The sequence below is a fragment of the Acomys russatus genome, chromosome 1, assembly GCF_903995435.1.
Source record: "Acomys russatus chromosome 1, mAcoRus1.1, whole genome shotgun sequence".
NCBI classification, from domain to species: domain Eukaryota; kingdom Metazoa; phylum Chordata; class Mammalia; order Rodentia; family Muridae; genus Acomys; species Acomys russatus.
Genome location: NC_067137.1, coordinates 87,975,001 through 87,994,566, shown reverse-complemented (window position 1 = coordinate 87,994,566; position 19,566 = coordinate 87,975,001). Strand labels below are relative to the sequence as shown.

Below are 19,566 nucleotides of genomic sequence, written 5' to 3'. Positions count from 1 at the left end.
TTCTCTGCTGGTAGAACATGGGCCGGGGGGGAGGGCCTCTAAAATTTTCATGTATATATATTAATTTTTAGGATGGGAGTTACATTTTATGGGGCCGTTTTCTCTGCTTGTGTTATCACCAGTGGCTTGATAGAGTCTCAGGGCCCCTTGTGTCGGATGCTTCGATTCTGCATACTAAATAAACAAACCTGAGGGAATAGTCCTTGGGTCAGGATGAGGAGAGCAGTGGCCATTAATAACCATCACTCATTGCACGGTTCTTTCCCTGAGCTCTTCTGACCTACCCATTCATAAGTGCTTTTTAATGTTCGGTGCTGAGTTCCTGTCCCCCCCTCCCCTCCCTGGCAGGCAGATACACACTTGGAGGGAAGTTAATTGCTGCTGTCTTCACGGGCCCTAACCTGTGTAGATGTCCCTGGATCACCACTCCCACCTCTGGGGTAGAGGCTAATGGTCACCCCGCAAGCCTGCTTGGGACAGAGAGGACTGGAATCTAATTACGGGCCCTTGTGCTGGGACCCAGGAGTGAGTCTTTATGAACAGGCTGGGCCAAGTGTTCTCCCCTTCTGCTTGCTAACTACCTCCCTCAAGCTATTGTTATTTTGAAAGCCCCAAGGAAATGAAACCTTAATTTGAGTTGAAAATGCTCCCCATTAACTCTCTCTGTTCCCTTATCTGGTTCTAATTGCTCTGAAACCTACTTGATCCAGATGCAATCAAATTACTTCCCTGTTTTGTTCAAGAGATTATGCTGTTAATGTAGCCACGGCACCCAGTGTGAGTCTGTCTGTCTGTCCCCTTTTTGGTGGTGCTCTCTGACCCCAACAGAGTCTCCACACACACCAGCACTGTAATCCTCTTTCTAAACAGATTGGAGTAGATTTTCTGTTTTCTGCTTTCTGAAGATAGGACCAGACACCTCAAGACAAATTACTGCATCACTTTTTTTTTTCTCTTAAAGTTGGTGGCCGAGTCATTATAAGAAAGAACAAGCAGGGTTGATGGTGAAGATCATAATTATAGTTGAAACTCGAAGCAGCATTTGACTCTACCCCTCTGGTTTGTGTGTATTCCTGTGAGGTCCATCCGTGATTGTTTTGTCAGCAGGTAAATTATTTATTCCCTGGACTTTCTAGAAAACAGCATCACTATGTTGTGAACACACAGGTGCATATTCCGTCCAAATATGCATTCTCTCTATCTTGAAATTTTTAGGCAGACATTTTTTTTTTTTCTGTGAGGGGAGGAACTAAAATTTAAGTGCTTTATCTGAAAATGATTAGGAAATTATTCTCAAAGAAAATGAATGCCAAAACAAATCAGCTCCCTAAAGTGACAGGAAATCTCCTCAAGTTGTATCTGGGAATATTAATAAATAAAGAGATGCCTCTGCCTACAGACAGCTCATCACCTCGGTCCCCCTCTCCCCTCCCCGACCCCCAGCCTGCCCCCTTGCAGGCAGCAAAGAGCTGGAGGTTTGGGACTCCGTTAGAAGTTAAAGCCTGCCATCTAGCGGCTACTTTCTTGAATTACATCGGCATTTTGTAACGTTCTTGGCTAGCAGCTGTTGGGGTTAGCAAAAAGCTAATTTACTGGCTTTCATTCCCAAATGCATCTGAATTTGGGGGCGTGCTCATTCCTTGAGAGGTACCAAGAACTCTGACACTGAGAAGCACTCATCAGGATACTGTGCCATACGCCCTAAGGTTGCAAGTGAGACAGTGGCTGCTGGGATGGTGTTCTGGGGCATCACCCCTACTAGAACTTACGTCGTGCTGACAAGTGGAATCACCTGGGATGAGAGTGGCTGCAGCCTCCTGCAGCTCTAGACACATGGCTACTTTCCTGAAGAGGCCCCCTGAGGAGCAGAAAAAACTTCAGGCTTGTTAGCCAAACCCCCCTTTTCAGGCATCTTACAGGATCATGGTAGAAGATGCAGTGAGAGACCCAGCCCTTGAGGCAGATGTACCCTTGGATGCTCAGAAAGGAGAACTCATGCTGCCAGTTGGGAAGTTTTCCTCATCTTTAAGGGATACCCTCTGACTTACACTGTTGAAAGTTGGAAAACATGTACTTAAAGAGTGCTAGTCTGAGTGTGTGGATTTTCCCAAGGCTGCGCCTCCCCTCAGAACGTTCCAGAGTTGGGAGCTTGAGGGAAATGTAGTGGTTTTTCTATGTTCAGACTATCTGGAGGTCAGAGAGGAGAGGGCAGGGAGGGGAAGAAGGGAACTGGGTTTCCCGAGACAGATTTCGGGAGAAGCACGAGGGAGTTGAATAATTCACAAATCACAAGAGGCAGCTGCAGGCCTCAGTTTCCTGTCTGTGAGTTGTACTGGTGGAGTGGGCCAGCCTCTAAATATGCTAGCACAGCAGGTATGGGCTCTCCACCAGAAGGGACACACTGACATTCAACCTGAGCATCTCTCTTTCTTCTTTTAGTGACATCTGTTTTATGGTCTAGTTGGGAACAAAAATCACCTTCAAGGGAAATGTTCCCTATTCTTTAAACAATGCGTGCTCGGGCTCCCTTGGTTATCTAAATGTCAGCTGAGTAGGTCTCCTGGTCCCCAGAGAAGAACATAGGAAGACACACTGTACTTTGAGTTGGTGAGGAAAGGCTGCCTTTCGTCTTGGGGGCAGGAATGGGTGGTGCAGAGCCATGGGGTGGTCTATGTGTTAGACAATTGTTTGGTCGAGAACAGTGAACATTACTTGACTTCCACCTCCTTTCCTTGGACCTCAGTCTTACCTAGCAAAACAAACCCATTTTTGTTGTTGTTGTTGTTTTGCTTTACCTGCTGTTTTTGGATCATTGACGAAGACATCTTATCGTTGAATGAGCCTGCACCTCAGGCTGTTCTAATGAGCTTCCCCTAGGGCTTGTTGTTGCTGAAGCATACTTTCCCAAAAGGCAAAAGCAAACTCTCTTACACAACTATAAAAGATCGCTGTGAGTTCGAGGCCAGCCTGGTCTACAAAGTGAGTCCAGGATGGCCAAGGCTACACAGAGAAACCCTGTCTCGAAAAAACCAAAAAAAAAAAAAAAAAAAAAAAAGAGGCATGACAGTTGCTAACCCATGAAGACTTGGAGATGCAGGACAAAAGGAAATCTGAAGGCTGCACGTAGACACTTGGGGATCTGTAGCAAATTTGGAATGTCCTAATGGATCCAGAATGGTTACCTTCCCAAGGAACAGTGAAAGAGAGTGCCTGGGATTGTGATCCTTATCAACTATTTCCATGGAGGACAAAACTCATTCACAGGGCTTGTCTTAGTTACTCTTATTTTGCTGTGAAGAGACACCATGACCAAGGCAACTTATCAAAGGATATGTTTAATGGAGCTCACAGTTCCATAAGGTTAGACTCCATGATCATCATTGTGGGGAGCAAAAAGCAGGGCAGCAGGCAAGCAAGCACGGTGCTGGAGCAGTACCTAAGAGCTTACACCACGATCTGAAAGTTGGAGGTTGAAGGAAAACGAAGTTGGAACGGTGTGAGCTTTTGAACCCTGAAAGGCCACCCCCAGTGACATACGTCTTTCTACAAAGCCACAGCTTGTGATCCTTCCCAAACAATTCCACCAACTGAGGACCAAGTGGTCCCATATAGGACCCTATAGGAACTGCTCTCATTCAAGCCCCTCCAGTGATATATGGTCAGTAGCCATTTCTACCATCTTTCTACAGATGTATTTCTACACCTGGAAGTATATAAAATAGCCTCCCTGATATGCGATTGTAACATTAACAGGAGACAGTTCCAGAGATTCCTAAAAATCAGGGCCAAACCAGTGAGGCAGGCCTCTCCTACAGAGAAGTGTTGTGTGAGGCAGGCCTCCTCTTATGGAAGAGGACTGGAATCTTGGGTTAGTCAGGGTTCTCTAGAGCAAAAGAACCTATAGAGCAAATCTCTCTATATACATTATATGTATTAGAATGACTTAAGGGCTGTGATCAAGCTATTCCAAAAATGGCTACTTAGCAACAGAAAGTTCAAGAATCTGGTAGGTTGCTCCACCCAACAGGCTGAATGTTTCAGCTGGTCTTCAGTATATATGTGAATTCTCAAGAAATCATCTCTAATGCCAGTGAAGGAAGGGACTCGGTAGTGAGGGTGAGAGCAAGCTGGCAGAGTGCAACTTTCTTCTTCCACGTCCTTCTATAGGATTCCAGTAGAAAGTGTTATCAGATTAGAGGTGGATCATCCCAATTCAAAAGACCCGGATTAAAGGTGTGTCTTTCCACCTCAAAGATCCACCTCAAAGAGATTTAGTCAATTCCATATGTACTCTACTTGACAACTGGGGTTCGTCATGGCAGATCTTTCAGGGGGTGGGGATGTATTTGCTCTCTGCTGGTAAAGCAGAAATAGATGTTAACCCTTTTCTACTGTTATTCTTTAGAGACTTGGGAGTTCTTAGGTTCTGCCCTTGGTTTAGAACCTTCTGTTTTTTCCTACACATGGAGTGAGGTCTTCCACCTGGGCTTGCTTGGGCATGGAACAAGGCTTAGGATGCTCTCTGGTGCCTTTCTGCAATGGATGCTTCTGTCTTGCTGACTTTGGTGTCTGCCATCCTCTCCCCTTAATGCATCTCCCTGTGTCCTTTTAAACCTGCCCCCCCACCTACTTCCTTTCAGAAAGAGGAACTTCTCAAGCTCTAGAAGATCTTCACCACTCTCACAAGCTCAGCACCAAACCTCATCCTGTGGTCTCTTTCTTCTCTTTCAGGTTTTCCAGCTTGAACCCAGAGACTGTTAAGTCAGTGAGCAGATGAAAACAAGTGGCAGAGAGGTGAGGGCAGCCAGAAATCACAGCCCTTGCTTGTTGTCCATTCCACTTTCCTACCATGGAGCCATTTATGCGGTCCCCGTGTGGGCAAAGCGCCTCTATGTGGGGACCCGTTTATTTTATTTGGAGGGCAAGTGGCGGTCAGATCGTTTGGCCTGAGCATCAACAGGGCCACCAGGGAAAATGCATTCTGTTAAAGTCTGGAGTTCCCTCAACTGTAAATGTTGACACACCGGATGACAAATCTGAGTGAAAAGAGAACTGCAAGTGGGACGGTAAAAGGATAGAATTAGCAGAATAGATTTGACGAGAGAGTAGAATTAGGTTCACATTAGACTAGAGTAGAATTTCTCCCCTTCCTGTTGGCTTGAGGTCTATACCACAGTGATGAGGTCTGCAGAGCTGCACCTGTATGCATGGAATTGGTGGCCATGTGTCCTGCAGCTTCACATGTCCCATATTAGGTCCTGAAGGCTGGTGGGGAAGCAGGAGTTGAGGGTGGGGTGTCCTGCTGCCTTTGCCCAAGGAATCCCTCCTCCCTGACCTCACAGGCCATCCAGAACTGTGCCCCTAAGGACTTCCTGGGTGTGCGTATGACAACCCTGGTCACACACTCAGATTGTTATTTCTGAGCACATCTCTAGCCTTGGGAGATTAAAGGATTTTCTGCAACTGGGAAACACACACCTCCTTTGAACTCCTGCCACTCTGAAAGAGAAAAAGAGAAAAATATCTGCAAATCGAACAGTTTTTAGAAGTTTCTTTCCCTTTATTTTCAACCAGAACTGCCCCAAACCACTCTTTAGCTTAGATGCTATTTCTGTTTGCTGTGGTACTTCAAATATGAGAATACCTCAGAAACTGTCTATAGTTCGCTTGAATTAAAAACAATGCTGTGTTTTCCCCAAGAATGTGGTGAACTTCTCCCTTGTGAGCTTTACTTCTCCCCCCACTGCCCCCCCCCCCCCGCTTCATAAGCTGACTTTCCTCTGCTTGTATTTTGTGAGAAAAAGAATCTTTAAAATATTAAGTGGAGGGGAACTGGAGAGTTGGCTCAGCAGTTAAGAGCACTGGCTATTCCTTCAGAGAACCCAGCTTCAGTTCCCTGCCCCTACATGGCTGCTCACAACTATTTGTAACTCTAGTTCCAAAAGATCTGGTATCCTCTTCTGGTCTCTGTGGGCACCAGGCACATACATGGTACATATACATACATACATACATACATACATACATACAAACAAAAATCTCATACACATAAAACAAAGTTTTCAAGTTAAAAAATAAAATGTTAAATGGAGATATAGTTCACATATAAAACTGATGTTTTTCAGTGCTTATTAAGTGGTTTTTTAGTATTGTCTCAAAGTTGTGCAATCACCACTCTGATCTAATTTCAGAGCATTTTTGTCACCCCCGAAATAAGCTCTGTACCCATTAGCAGTCATCCTGTTCCTGTCTTTCTCAAACTACCATTGTACTTTCTGTCTGTATAAATTTCCCTACTCTACATTTTATGTAAGTCAACCAATAATATTGTGTTATACTTTGTATCTGGCTTCTTTCACTTAACATAATGTTCTCAAGGTTTAATACCTGTATCAGCATGTAATACCTTCACTGATGAACAGTATTTCATTGTGTGTATAAACTACATTTTATTTATCCATTCATTACCTGGTGACCATTTAGGCGATTAGAAAGGTATTGCTTTGAACACTCAGGCACACATTTTACATGGGCATATGCTTTCAATTCTCTTGCATATTTATTTAGAAGTATATTTCATGGGTCATATGGAAACTATATAGTTAACATCTTCAGCAATTGCCAGGCAATTAAAAAAAAAACAACAGGTATTTTACACACCCATCAGCAATGTATGGCAACTCCAATTTCCATAATCCTCTCCAACACTTGTTATTGTTCATATATTTATTTTTATTATAACTATGCCAGCAGATGTAAATACATAGCTGGTGTTCTGGATCTATGGGCTGTGCATTTTCAGTCAACCAATTATGGATCAAAAAATATGGTGCAAGGACTCAGATCGAGGAATGGACCCATACTGGGCAAACACTGTGGCACTAAATTATTCTCCCATCTCCCCCTCCATTAAAAATGCATCTGTGGGCTGGGGATGTAGCTTAGTGATAGAATGCTTGCCTAATATGTATAAAGCCCCATGTTTAATTCTCTGCAACACACACACACACACACTACTAAGTCCATGCAGATTTTTTTCTTGTCTTGTTCCCTTAAGACAATATAATAATCACATCGCATTTATAATGTATTAGGCATTGGAAGTCATCTAAGATGGTGTAAAGTACACAGGAAGAGGTTGCCTGTAAATACTGCACCATTTTATCACAGGGACTGGAGCAGCCAAGCATTTTTGCATGGGTCATTGATCCAAACGCCTACAGATACAAGGAAGACTATACATCTATTCCTTGTGGTAAGAAACATTACTATGACATAGTTTTCTAGGACTCCTCTTTAAGGAAACAGCATGACAATATTACAAATATTACCTACTGGAGTCTAGAACACTTGTCTTGCATGGTGAAACTCTCTATTGGCTGATTATTGGCTCATTATGTCCTCTTTAGAGCCTGGTTTTCTATTTTGTAAAACTACGGGTGTGGCCAGTTCAGACACTCTATGTGAGTGGAATCACATGGCCTTTGTATGCCAGGCTTACTTTACCTCAACAATGTCTTTAATATTCATCCCTGTTATACCATGTGGCAGAATTTCCTTCCTGTATCTGAGTTAATGCTCTGTTTAGGCATGTCACATTTTCTTTATCGGTTTTTCCACTGATAGAAATGTAACCTGCTTCTACCCATTAGTGACTGTTAACAATACTGCAGCCGACACGGGAATGCAGATCTCCATTCAGGAGTCTGACTTCAGCTCTTTTGGAGAAGTACCTAGGTGTGGAGTCGCTCTATCAAATGTAGTAGTATTCCTAATACTTTGGAGAGCCTCCATATTGTGTTACACAGAGGCAATGCTCTTTTAGTTTTCCTACCAGTACATATAGAAAACTCGATTTCTATACATTTTAAGTAACAGTTATTAATGTTTATAATTATTTTTGGTAATAATCATTTTGTTAGGTGTGAACTTTATGCTTTTAATTTTTTAGCTTGTGTTTCCTCTGTAATTAGCTATATCATTCCAGATATATTTTGGCTACTCATGGACCTTTTTGGGAGATACATCTTTTTAAGTACTTAACTTAAAAATGTGAAATTAAAAAACATAGTTCCTGGGAGTGGGTGAGCTGGCCTTGCCCTGATGACACAGGAGCAGGAGAGTGGGCCCTGCCCTGAGGACAGGGGAGCAGGAGAGTGGGCCCTGCCTTAAGGACAAGGGAGCAGGCCTTGATCCAGGGCTCTGAGTAGACTTCACCCCAACATCTACCCCATGTATGGCCTGCTGGAACACATGAAGGGGCTGGACCTGCAGGTTGAAAGATTAAGAATCTCCTTGACACACGGCAATAATGGGATATCTGGCAGCAGTCCCAGTGAGGATCCAATGAGGATAGTGTAGGCCTCCAACCAAAGCCGTTACTCATAGCAACGAACATTTGAAAGTAAACACATGTGGACAAAAGGCTATACTGCAGGATACACTACAGCTTCTGTGACAAGATTTTTTGTTGTCTGTTTTATATTACTGGGGGAAAGGAGAAGGATTTTGATGCATGACATGTAAATCATAGACATTCAATAAAAGTGAAAAAAAATCATAGTTCCTGGTATGGTTTGTACTTTAATCCTTTATTGAGGTACAGCTTGCAAGCACCCCTTCCTGTTCTGTAGGCTGCATCTTTATTGCTCTGCGTTCCTTTGCTGCTCACAGACCTTTGAGTTTTATTCAGTCTCACTTGTCCAGATTCTGTTTTTATTGCTTGGGCTTTTACTGTGGAATCTGAGAGATCATTGCCAAGACTAGTGTCAGGAGCGTCTTCCTCATGTCTTCTTTCTGGTGCTTGTTTCACAGTTTCACACCTATGTTGGAGCTTTTCATTCATTCGACTTGATTTTTGTACATGGTGTGGGATAAAGACCCAATTACATGTATGTCACACTGAGGATCGAACCCAGGCCTTCACACATACTTAGCCAACACTTTGTCATTAAGCTTTTGGTTTTCTAAGACAAATTATTTATTATGGTACATGTGGGCGTGATGATGATTCTGTGTGTGGGACACAGGTGACACAGTGCATGCGTGGAGATCAGAGGGCATCTTCATAGAGTCTGACATTTTCTGTCTTTGTGTGGGTTCTGGAGAGTGAACTCAGGTTGCCAAGCTGCCTGTCAACCATCTTTCTGGATTCACTGTATGTGTGGGGTGTGCCTGGAGCCAGGCAATACCTTCAGAAGGAAGTGTGTCACTGGGGTGGGCTTTGAGATTTCAATGCTCAAACCAGGCCCAGTGTTTCTCTCTTCCTGCTGCCTGCAGGTCCAGGTGTACAACCCTCAGCTACCTCTCCAGCACCATGTCAGCCTGTGTGCTGCCATGTGCTTCCCCCATGATGATAGTGGACTAAACCTCCGAAGCTGTAAGCAGCCCCAATGAAGTGTTTCCCTTTATAAGAGTTGCCGTGGTCATGGTGTCTCCTCACAGCGATTAAAAATTCCAACTAAGTTTCTCTTTCTCCATTATGTTCTTTGGTGTTTTATTTTTTGGACACATTTTTTTTTAAAAGATCTATTTTAGTTTTTAAATCATGTGTATGTCTGCATGTGGGTGTGTGTTTGTGAATGCAGGCGCCCAGGCAAGTCAGAAGAAGGCTCTGGGTCCCGTGGAGCTGGAGTTATAGGCAGCTGTCAGTCAGCTGAGACCTGAGCTCAGGTCATTTAAGGCTAGAAGATTCATACTACCCACTTCTTCCCCTCAGGGCAGAGGACGAAGCTGATTCAGATAAAGGAGAGTATTTTTTCCTTCATTTCTGGCTGTCCTCTGCTTTGTGTTCACTTGAGTATTGAAACTTCTTAATTGGATTCTGGAATTTTCATACATGTATTTTCGTTTACATGCAACACATAATTTCATTGTACACATCTTATATTTCAGTAAGATTTCTTCCTAAGTACCTTAGTCACTTTGATGTTTGGAGATGATATATTTTCTTAATTTCAATTTTGGATTGTTCATTGCATATATATATATATATATACACACACACACATATGTATATATATAATCTTTTGTATATTGAACTTATATTTTATAACTGTACAACTTGCTTAATAATTCTGATAGTTTTATTGTGCACTCCTTAGAATTTTTATGTATAAGATGACGTTATCAGTGAATGCAGATTATTCCATTTCTTTCCCAGTCCTGACAGGCCCTTTTATTTTGGGACTGTTTTTATAACTAGCCTTCTCCCAGTATCCTTACTCCTCCCCAATTCTTGCTCCATCGCTACTTCTGATGCCCTCAGAACTGCTGTCCTTCCCAGGAGCACACAGCACAGCAAGCAGTTAAACTTACTCGCATCGCGGACTTCATGACCACTGACCATCTCTCTGCAAGGGACATCCTTCCTGATCAGTTTCCATCTTTACGTGTCAATACTTGGACAATCTCCTGGACCCCAAGTCTCTGTCCACATTGGTCTCCCTCAGATTCTTAAGTAAAGCCTTTACCTCCAATGGGACCGCACTTTATAGGCTGAAATTCTAGGAGTTAATTAAGGTTAAGTGGAGCCAAAGGGCAAAATCCTGAATTATAACAAAGAGGAAAAGGGAGAGAACTTTCTTTCTCCATGGGGGTACATGCCCAGTAAACAAGAAAGCAAATTTAAAAGACGAGAACAAAATGAGAAGGCATTTGTCTGCAAGACAGAAAGGGGGCCACCTAGAGCCCAGCCCTGCTGGCCTGGGCCTTGCACCCTCCTGCCAGGTGACTCTAGGCTTGTCAAGTTGACAATAAACGTGAGCATAATGACCCCTTGCTGACTTGACACACAAACACACCACTGTAAGGTTTAACCTTTCATTTTTTATTTGCCCTCATGGCCTCTTGTTTATATCATAATAGGAAATACAACTTTTAAAGCCTCACAGTTAAAAAAAAAAAAAAACCCAATGCTTTAACACTTCAATGTATCATTAAAATATCCAATTTCTTAACCTTGGGCTCCTGCAAAACAAAACAAACAAACAAAACAAAAACAAACAAACAAAAAAAAAAACAAAACCAAAAAAAAAAACTAAGTTAAATAATTTCTTACTCCAAAAGAGAAGAACTGGGGCACAAGATCAAATGAAAACAATCCAAAATTTGGAAGTGTAAACCAAATCCTGGCATCTCAGTGTCTAACACTCATGATCTTTTTGGGATTGAAAGGGCTTTAGGTGACCCGATGTCTCCAGCTCTGCCATCTGCAGCACACACAACTCATGTGGCAGCCTTGGGCCAGCTCCACCCTATACCCACCACTGCTTTTGGAAGATGTCCCATGAGGCTTGCCACACTGTCTTTGGCAGATGGTCCATGATCCTGACAACCCCAGTATTAAGGGTGTCCACTTCAACTAAACTTGCACCTTCACCAATGGCCTCTGCTGGACTCTCAGGGGAGTCTGATCCTGCTACGTGGTGCCATGCTTCCGCTTTTTTCCCATGACCCCCTGAACCCTGCAGACTGATGCTCCCAACAGCAGTATCACGTGAGAGACTCTTAGGCATTACCAAGTTTAGTCGCCAACCTTAGATGCAGCCTTGGTGTGTGTATCAGACCACGGCTTTTGTGTGCTGACCTTGACAAAACAATTCCCGGAAGATTTTGCGTCAGTTATGTTCATCTCTTGTTCATCGCAGCTGATTCTTCAGCCTCAACTGACCGTCAAATGTATTCTTAATCTAAACTATTTCACAATCGACCTTAGAACTTTCGCTTACGTCTGACACTTGCACAAGCCGTGACTCCCTTGTTTGCACTTCTGTCAGCATGCTTTTCTTCTCACTGCCTGCAGAACAACCTATTAAACGCTGAGTGCTCGATGGCTTTTCTGGTCCGAAATTCCAACGTGTTCACAACTTAATAGTGTGGCAAAGTCCCCCTTCCTACAGCTGCTTTCTATGGAATGGTCCCATGGACCTTCATAGGAAGTAGCAGAGAATAATTAGTTTTATCCCTAATGAATCAGTTCTGGTACGTTAATTTCCTAACCAGAGGAGCCTTCGATGTGATTGCTAAGTTGCATGAGTCACTGAAGAAATATACCTTCAGCCTGTTGTATAATTATCTCAGGAATTATAAAGGCAATAAACGGATGATTGTTTTTTTATGAATACATTAAAGCAGAGATGTATAATTGGCACTTTAATGATCTACTGGCAGCAAATTAGATATTAATGTGATTACAAAATGATAATTACTTTTGGCAAGTAATTGGCATCACCTTTCAGTAGCCCCTTCCCACTGTGTAGTTGTTGCCTATGAGAACGAGAAGCCAAGAAAGGCTGAATGGGAAAGAGTGAGTTAATTACCCAAATAACTGGTTGATCTTTATATTCCCGTCCAGTGAGTCCTTGGGGTTTAATAACAGCGGTAATAGACTATATATATATTTTCCTGCATGATGCACAAATGATCTATAAACTTTTGTAATGTAATTACCCTCCTTAAATCACTTCATCTTTGATAGCTAGTAGCTGCTCAGGAGACGAGATTGTTCTTCATAATTCTCATTAGTTTAAGAAGGAAAGTCTTGCCTCAGAAGGAAGGTAGGTAGAGACGGAGAAGCAGTGTTGTCATTGTGTGTACAGTCAGGCATATTCAACCATGCTTATGTGCACAACTAACTTCCTTAGTTTTTACTTTATTATCTCTTGATGTGTATGTGCGCCTCTGTGTGAGTATGTGCACATATGTGCCAGTCCCATGGAGGCCAAAAGAAGATGTCACACCCCCTGGAACTGGAGTTACAGGTTGTGAGACTCCTGAGGTGGGTGCTGGGAACCAAACTCCAGTCCTGGAAAGAGCAGCATACACTCTTCTCCACTGAGCCATCGCTCAGCCCACTACAATTAACTCCTAACCTCACACGCGTGTTTATGAAAATTGCTTAAGAAAAACATTCCAAACATAAATTTACATGTTTTTGTTTATTTGTTTTTTCCAGGCAGGATTTCCCTGTGTAATCTTGACTGTCCTGAACTTACTTTGTAGACCAGGTTGGCCTCAAACTCACAGAGATCCGCCTGCCTCTGCCTTCCTGAGTGCTGGGATTACAGGTGTGCACCACCACGCTCAGCTAGATTTACATCTTTTTGAGAAAAAGGATTTCCCACTTATGGAGAGGCAAAGGCAAGCAGATCTCTGTGAGTTCGAGGTCAGCATGCTCTACAAAGAGAGTCTAGGACAGCCAGGGCTACACAGAGAAACCCTGTCTTTAAAAAAAAAAAAAAAAAAAAAAAGGTTTTCTGGTGATTCTATGTACTGAACTCAGGGCTTTGCACGTTTTGATCCTGAGTTACACCTCTTCCTTGAAAACACTAATTCCTGAAACTGAACCAACAAAATGACTGTAGCCTTTTTATATTTGATGGGGGCCACTTGAGCTGTTTCCATAAGTTCAAAATGCTGATGAAAACAGATAAGATACTCTTACACTGTTTTGAGTAAGTTGTCATACGTATTGATACTGTTGAGACTGGTAACTGAGGCAGTGCACCATCTGTTGATAATTATCCCCACTCTATCTGCTGCTGTATATACTGTCTGTGTTGAATTTTACCGCATGCCTCCTGTTCTCTCCTGAAACTGAATAATAAGATTAAGCACCCCCAGTAATGAGAGCAGACATGATATTGATGGATTCTCAATCACTTGGCTCTGCTTTTGACTTTGCATTTGTATGCACTGCAGAGACTCTAGACAGGCCTTTCTGAATTTTAATGTCTAGCAGCAGAAGATGCATGCAATGGAAAACACAGGCAGAGTGAGACCTGAGGGTGAGGCCACTTGACATACTTGGAGAAAAAAACCCCCACATTGTGGGGCCAGAAAGATGGTTAAGTTGTGGTTACTGAGTGTGACCAGGGTCACTTAGATCTAGAAATCTGCTGGTTCTGAGTTAATGGTTAGAAATTCTTTGTGTTTTTAAATTCTTGGTTATAGACCGAATATTTGTGATTCCAAAGATACTTGCAACATGTATTCACTTACTCATTTGTACCTTCAACAATTACTTATTAAATATCTATGAGTTTAGATACTGCGTTACCTCTTGGGCATACAGAGGGTGGGAAAGCAGACATACTCCTTTGTATGAAGTCTAGAAAAAAAAAAAAAAAAAGATGGTTTCACCTCGTCCTTTCTGGAAGCAGATGAAGTTCCTCATTTCTTTCTTTCTCTTTTCCTTCCCCTTCCGTCCTCCTCCTTTTCTATCTTTTCCCTCGGGGCTTCAAACATTATTTTTATTGTGATACGAAGTTGCTAACATTTGGTTTATTAGATGATGATGTTTGGGGAATGTGAGATAAAGTCCTGGGGACCAGACATACATCTGTCGAGCTCATTTCTTTTTGATGGTTTTTAGGTTTCCTGGATGTATTAAGTGTCCCCGAGAGGGCCATTAATGTTTAAGAATATGCGTTATTCGTTGTTCTTTTTCTTTTTTTTTCATTGTGTGTGTGCAACACATATGGGGGGGGGGAAGGTTCACTCACCTGTGTTCTCTGCATGCACAGAAACCAAAGTTCCACTGGACACACACACACACACACACACACACACACACACACACACTGTTCTCATAGAACGTGGAGCTCATGGTTTAAATGATGCTGAGGGAGGTGGGGAAGGAGCAACCTCAGAGATCTGCTGTCTTTGTCCTCATAGCCCTGCAGTTACAGGATGGGCTGCTGTGCTCAGCTGTCATTGTGAGTGCCAGGGACTCAAACTTGGATCCTTACAACTATACAGCAGACACTTTACTCACCGACCCATCTCTATAGATTCTTCTTCATTTTCATTAAGAAAGACTCCAGTGACTGGATACCGTTTACTGGGTTACTGTTGTGGGCCAGAGAATTTGTGTAGATATTGTGTGACATCTCATGGAAACTTTAGAGATGAAACCTACTCTCTTTTGGTGGGTGAAAAAAAAACTGAGGCTGAGCAAGGACTGGTAGCTTGGCTAGAGTCCCACAATTACATATGACATAGCTGGGATTTGAACTTAAGACTACAAGAGGACAAAGCCCTGTTGCTCTCTTCATTCCGTACGGCTTCTAGAGTCTTTAGATGTCTTTATACTCACTATCTGGTACTCACTTGGTCTCCTCACACCTTCAAGTAGGGACGCACACTGTGAATGCTTCTCACCTACAAGGCAGCCTTCCACTGCCTTTTTTTTTTTTTTTACATTTTTTTTATTAATTTATTCACATTACATCTCGATTGTTAGCCCTTCCCCTGTTTCCTCCCATTCTTCCCTCCCTCCCACTTCCCCCCTTCTCCCCTCCCCTATGTCTGTGATTGAGGGAGACCTCCTCCCCCTATATATGCTCTTAGAATATCGGGTCTCTTCTTGGTAACTTGCTATCCTTCCTCTGAGTGCCGCCAGGCCTCCCTGTCCAGGGGACATGGTCAGAAAAGGGGCACCAGAGTTTGTGTGAGAGTCAGATCTCACTCTCCACTCAACGGTGGAGAATATCATGTTCGCCCGGCTAGGTCTTGGTAGGGATTCGAAGTTTAATGTTTATATTCTCCTTGGCTGGTGCCTTAGTTTGAGAAGGACCCCAGGACCCAGATCTGCCTGTCATAAAGTTCTTCTTGTAGGTTTCCAGGACCCTGTGGGTCCTACTCTTTCCCTATTCTTCCATGCTACTCTTGCCTAAAGTCTCAATAGGATGTCCTCTCCTCTGACCCACTTTCTTGGAAGGTAAAGTTTTTCATGGTACGTATCCCTTGGACACTTTGGAAAGCTATCTGGCGCTTTCTCAGAAAAATGGGAATAGGGCTTCCTCAAGACCCAGCTATCCCACTCCTTGGAATATACCCAGAAAATGCCCTACCACACAACAGGGACATATGCTCAACCATGTTCATAGCTGCTTTATACATAATAGCCAGAACATGGAAACAGCCTAAGTGTCCCTCAGTAGAAGAATGGACTAAGAAACTGTGGTACATTTACATAATGGAATACTACTCAGCTATTAAAAACAAGGAATTCCCGAAATTTGTGGACAAATGGATTGATCTAGAAATTATCATAATGAGTGAGTTCACCCAGAAGCAAAAAGAGACAAACGGTATATACTCACTTATATCAAAGCCACTGCCCTTTTGTTTGCTGTTTTTATGCTAGTTTAATACTAAAAACACTGAGACTCTAAATTCTAGCATTGACCTGGTTCCAGGACAGTACAAAGTTTGGCCATGCCTTTCAGCCAACTAAAAAGGGGGGAGGAGGGGCACTTTAGTGCTCTTTTTCTGGACTAATGAGGGAGATAACGTTATCATTAATGTATATTAAGAATACGAGGTCTCTATAGATTCTATTTTCACATAGGATAGTAGATAACTTTTTTTTTTTTTTTTTGATAGAGAAAACAAGATGTGAAGGCATGGCCAAATTAATTCTTATTCATGCTGGAGTTGAAGATTAGTTGCGAGAGTAACAAAGACCACATTGCTGGGGTCATTGCATGAAGCCGATCTTCTAACAGAGCGATTGCTCTGCTTGTGCTAGTGGCCTTGAAACCATCATCGCTTAGCATTTCTTAGAAAGGTTGTCACAGGGCACATGTAAATAAATATCACCGGCTGCACATTTTATTTTAGAAACCTTATTTGCTTACCACGAAAAGGGAGGCTTTTGCTTGACTTTGAAGTCTGCTCAGCAAGAAAGTCGTATTTCTAACTGAATTAAAGCTTTTAACTCTTGATACATTGCCTTTGGTCTCTTTTATGCCTATTTGCAATAACTTCCCATAAGCCCGGTGTGTAGCAAACACTAGTGTCAGTAGATAAGGGTTTTTAGGAGTTAGAATTAATTGCAAGGTTTTAACGGGAACTGCATGCATTTGCCGGGTTGCCAAAATTTGGGAAGTTCATGCTCATGGTGCCAATTACCAGCTGTGATGGCTTAAAGTTAGAATGCATGCTGGGCATGATGGCCCATACTTACAATCCCAGTTCTTGATTTGGAAGGTAGAGGCAGGAGGATCAGGAGTTTAAGAACAGGCCAGTTTTTTTTTTCTTTTTTCTTTTTTTTATTAATTTATTCTTGTTACATCTCAATGTTTATCCCATCCCTTGTATCCTCCCATTCCTCCCCCCCCCCCATTTTCCCATTATTCCCCTCCCCTATGACTGTTCCTGAGGGGGATTACGTCCCCCTATATATTCTCATAGGGTATCAAGTCTCTTCTTGGCTACCTGCTGTCCTTCCTCTGAGTGCCACCAGGTCTCCCCCTCCAGGGGATATGGTCAAATGTGAGGCACCATAGTACGTGAGAAAGTCATATCACACTCTCCACTCAACTGTGGAGAATATTCTGACCATTGGCTAGATCTGGGAAGGGGTTTAAAGTTTACCTCCTGTATTGTCCTTGGCTGGTGTCTTACTTTGAGCGGGATCCCTGGGCCCAAATCTATCTGGTGCTATCTCAGAAAAATGGGAATAGGGCTTCCCCAAGACCCAGCTATTCCACTCCTTGGAATATACCCAGAAGATGCTCCAGCACACAACAAGAAAATTTGCTCAACCATGTTCATAGCAGCCTTATTCATAATAGCCAGAATATGGAAACAGCCTAAGTGTCCCTCAGTAGAAGAGTGGATAAAGAAACTATGGTACATATACACTATGGAATACTACTCAGCTATTAAAAACAAGGAATTCCCGAAATTTGTGGATAAATGGATTGAGCTAGAAATGATCATAATGAGTGAGTTAACCCAGAAGCAGAAAGAATCAAATGGTATATACTCACTTATATCTGCATACTAGCCCAAGGGGCATGTCTCACGAAAGCCTTCACTTACCAGGAAACTGGGACAGAGGGGAGGGCATCCTATTGGGACTCTAAATGAGAGACGCATGGGAGAATAGCAAAATAAAAGGATACAGAGGGTCCTAGAAATCTACAAGTAGAACAATATGATAGGCAGATTCAGGCCAGTTTTTTAATATTAAAAATACTGAGACTTTCATACTGTAGCATTGACTTGGTTCCAGTATAGTACAAAATTTGGCCATGCCTTTCAGGCAGTTTTTGTTTATTTGTTTGTTTGTTTTTCCTTTTGGGTTTTTTCTATTTTCTTTTTCTGAAACAGGATTTTTCTGTGTAGCATTGGCTGTCCTGGACTCACTTTGTGGACCAGTTTGGCCTTGGACTCACAGTGATCCGCCTGTCTCTGTCTCCCAAGATGCTTGGATTATAGGCCTGTGCCACCATGCTGGTTGAACCAATTTTTATTTTATTTTATTTTATTTTATTAATTTATTCAGATTACAGCTCAATTGTTCTCCCATCACTTGCATCCTTCCATTTCTCCTACCCTCCCCACCCACCCTATTACCCTCCCTTAGGTCCATGTCCAAGGGGGATCTTTTCCCCCACATTATGGTCGCAGGCTAACAAGCCTTATCTTAGTAGTCTGCCTATTCTTTCTTTGAGTGCCACCAAGGCTCCACTCCAAGGGGAGGTCTTCACCAACCCTACATCTGACAAAGGTCTAATTTCCAAAATATATAAAGAACTCAGGAAACCACAAAACCAAATAACCCAATTAAAAAATGAGGCTCAGAACTAAACAGAGAATTCTCGACAGAGGAATATCGAATGGCTGAGAAACACTCAACCAATTTTTTAAAAGGATACTTTATTACACTTTTTGGGATAGTGAGGGGTATAATCTTATCATTAATGTACATTAACAATATTAAGTCTCTATAGATTGGGCTACATAAGACTGTTCTGAAAATATAATAAAAGGATGTCAGAAAGAATCTACTAGGAAAGCTGCATCTGATCTTAGAATCAGAGGCATTTATGAAGTATTCATTCATTTATTACTCTATTTCAACAATAATTTATGTAATGCTTGCTGTACACTCATCTAAAAGAAAGAGGATGAGCATGACTGTATTTGTTCTTGGAAACTTTTATAGCATTCATAGAAAAGCTGCCTGGACCTGTAGTGTGCTTAAAGGGAAGGTTCTAAACAGTGAATTGTTTTAAAATTTATTTTTAGTTTTGGTCATGCATTGCTATCCTTTATGTAGCTAGTTTTTGTAATGTCTTATCTCAGTGCTTGTGAGATCTCTAATGATTCTCTTTTTCATTCCTAGCATTGTTTCTACCTTCTCCTGCAGGAGTTTATTGTAGGGTAACTGAGCCCACTTCCAGGTTTGAAACTTACCAAACCCACCGGTCCCTGAGCTTGAAATCCCACTAACCCTGGAATTGCTCCCACCTCAGGACTTGAAATCTCACCAATTCCCACCAAATCCCACTAACCCTGGAATTGCTCCCACCTCAGGACTTGAAATCTCACCAATTCCCACCTTGGAAAACTGCTCCCCCAAGAAGCCCTATATAAGCCTGTCTCCAGCTCAGTTCCCTGCCTCCTCTTGCCCTAGCAGAGGCAATCCCTCTCCTGTCTTTTCCCCAGAAAATCTCTTGTGTGAAGCTTGTTGTGTGGGGTCACTTGTGGTATTTCTTGCTTCTTGATTGCCTAGATATCTTCCCCCTCAGAGCTGTAACACTCAATTTA

The 19,566-nt window shown here is 42.5% G+C and overlaps 1 long non-coding RNA gene across 1 annotated transcript in view; it reads left to right on the top strand.

The window, feature by feature from the left end:
* The first annotated feature begins 1,045 nt into the window (after positions 1-1,045).
* Positions 1,046-19,566, top strand: part of LOC127190762 (uncharacterized) — a 54,953-nt gene continuing 36,432 nt past the window's right edge. Inside the window, exon 1 of the long non-coding RNA XR_007830800.1 lies at positions 1,046-1,107. This is a non-coding gene — a long non-coding RNA (uncharacterized LOC127190762). The remainder of the gene's footprint in view (positions 1,108-19,566) is intronic.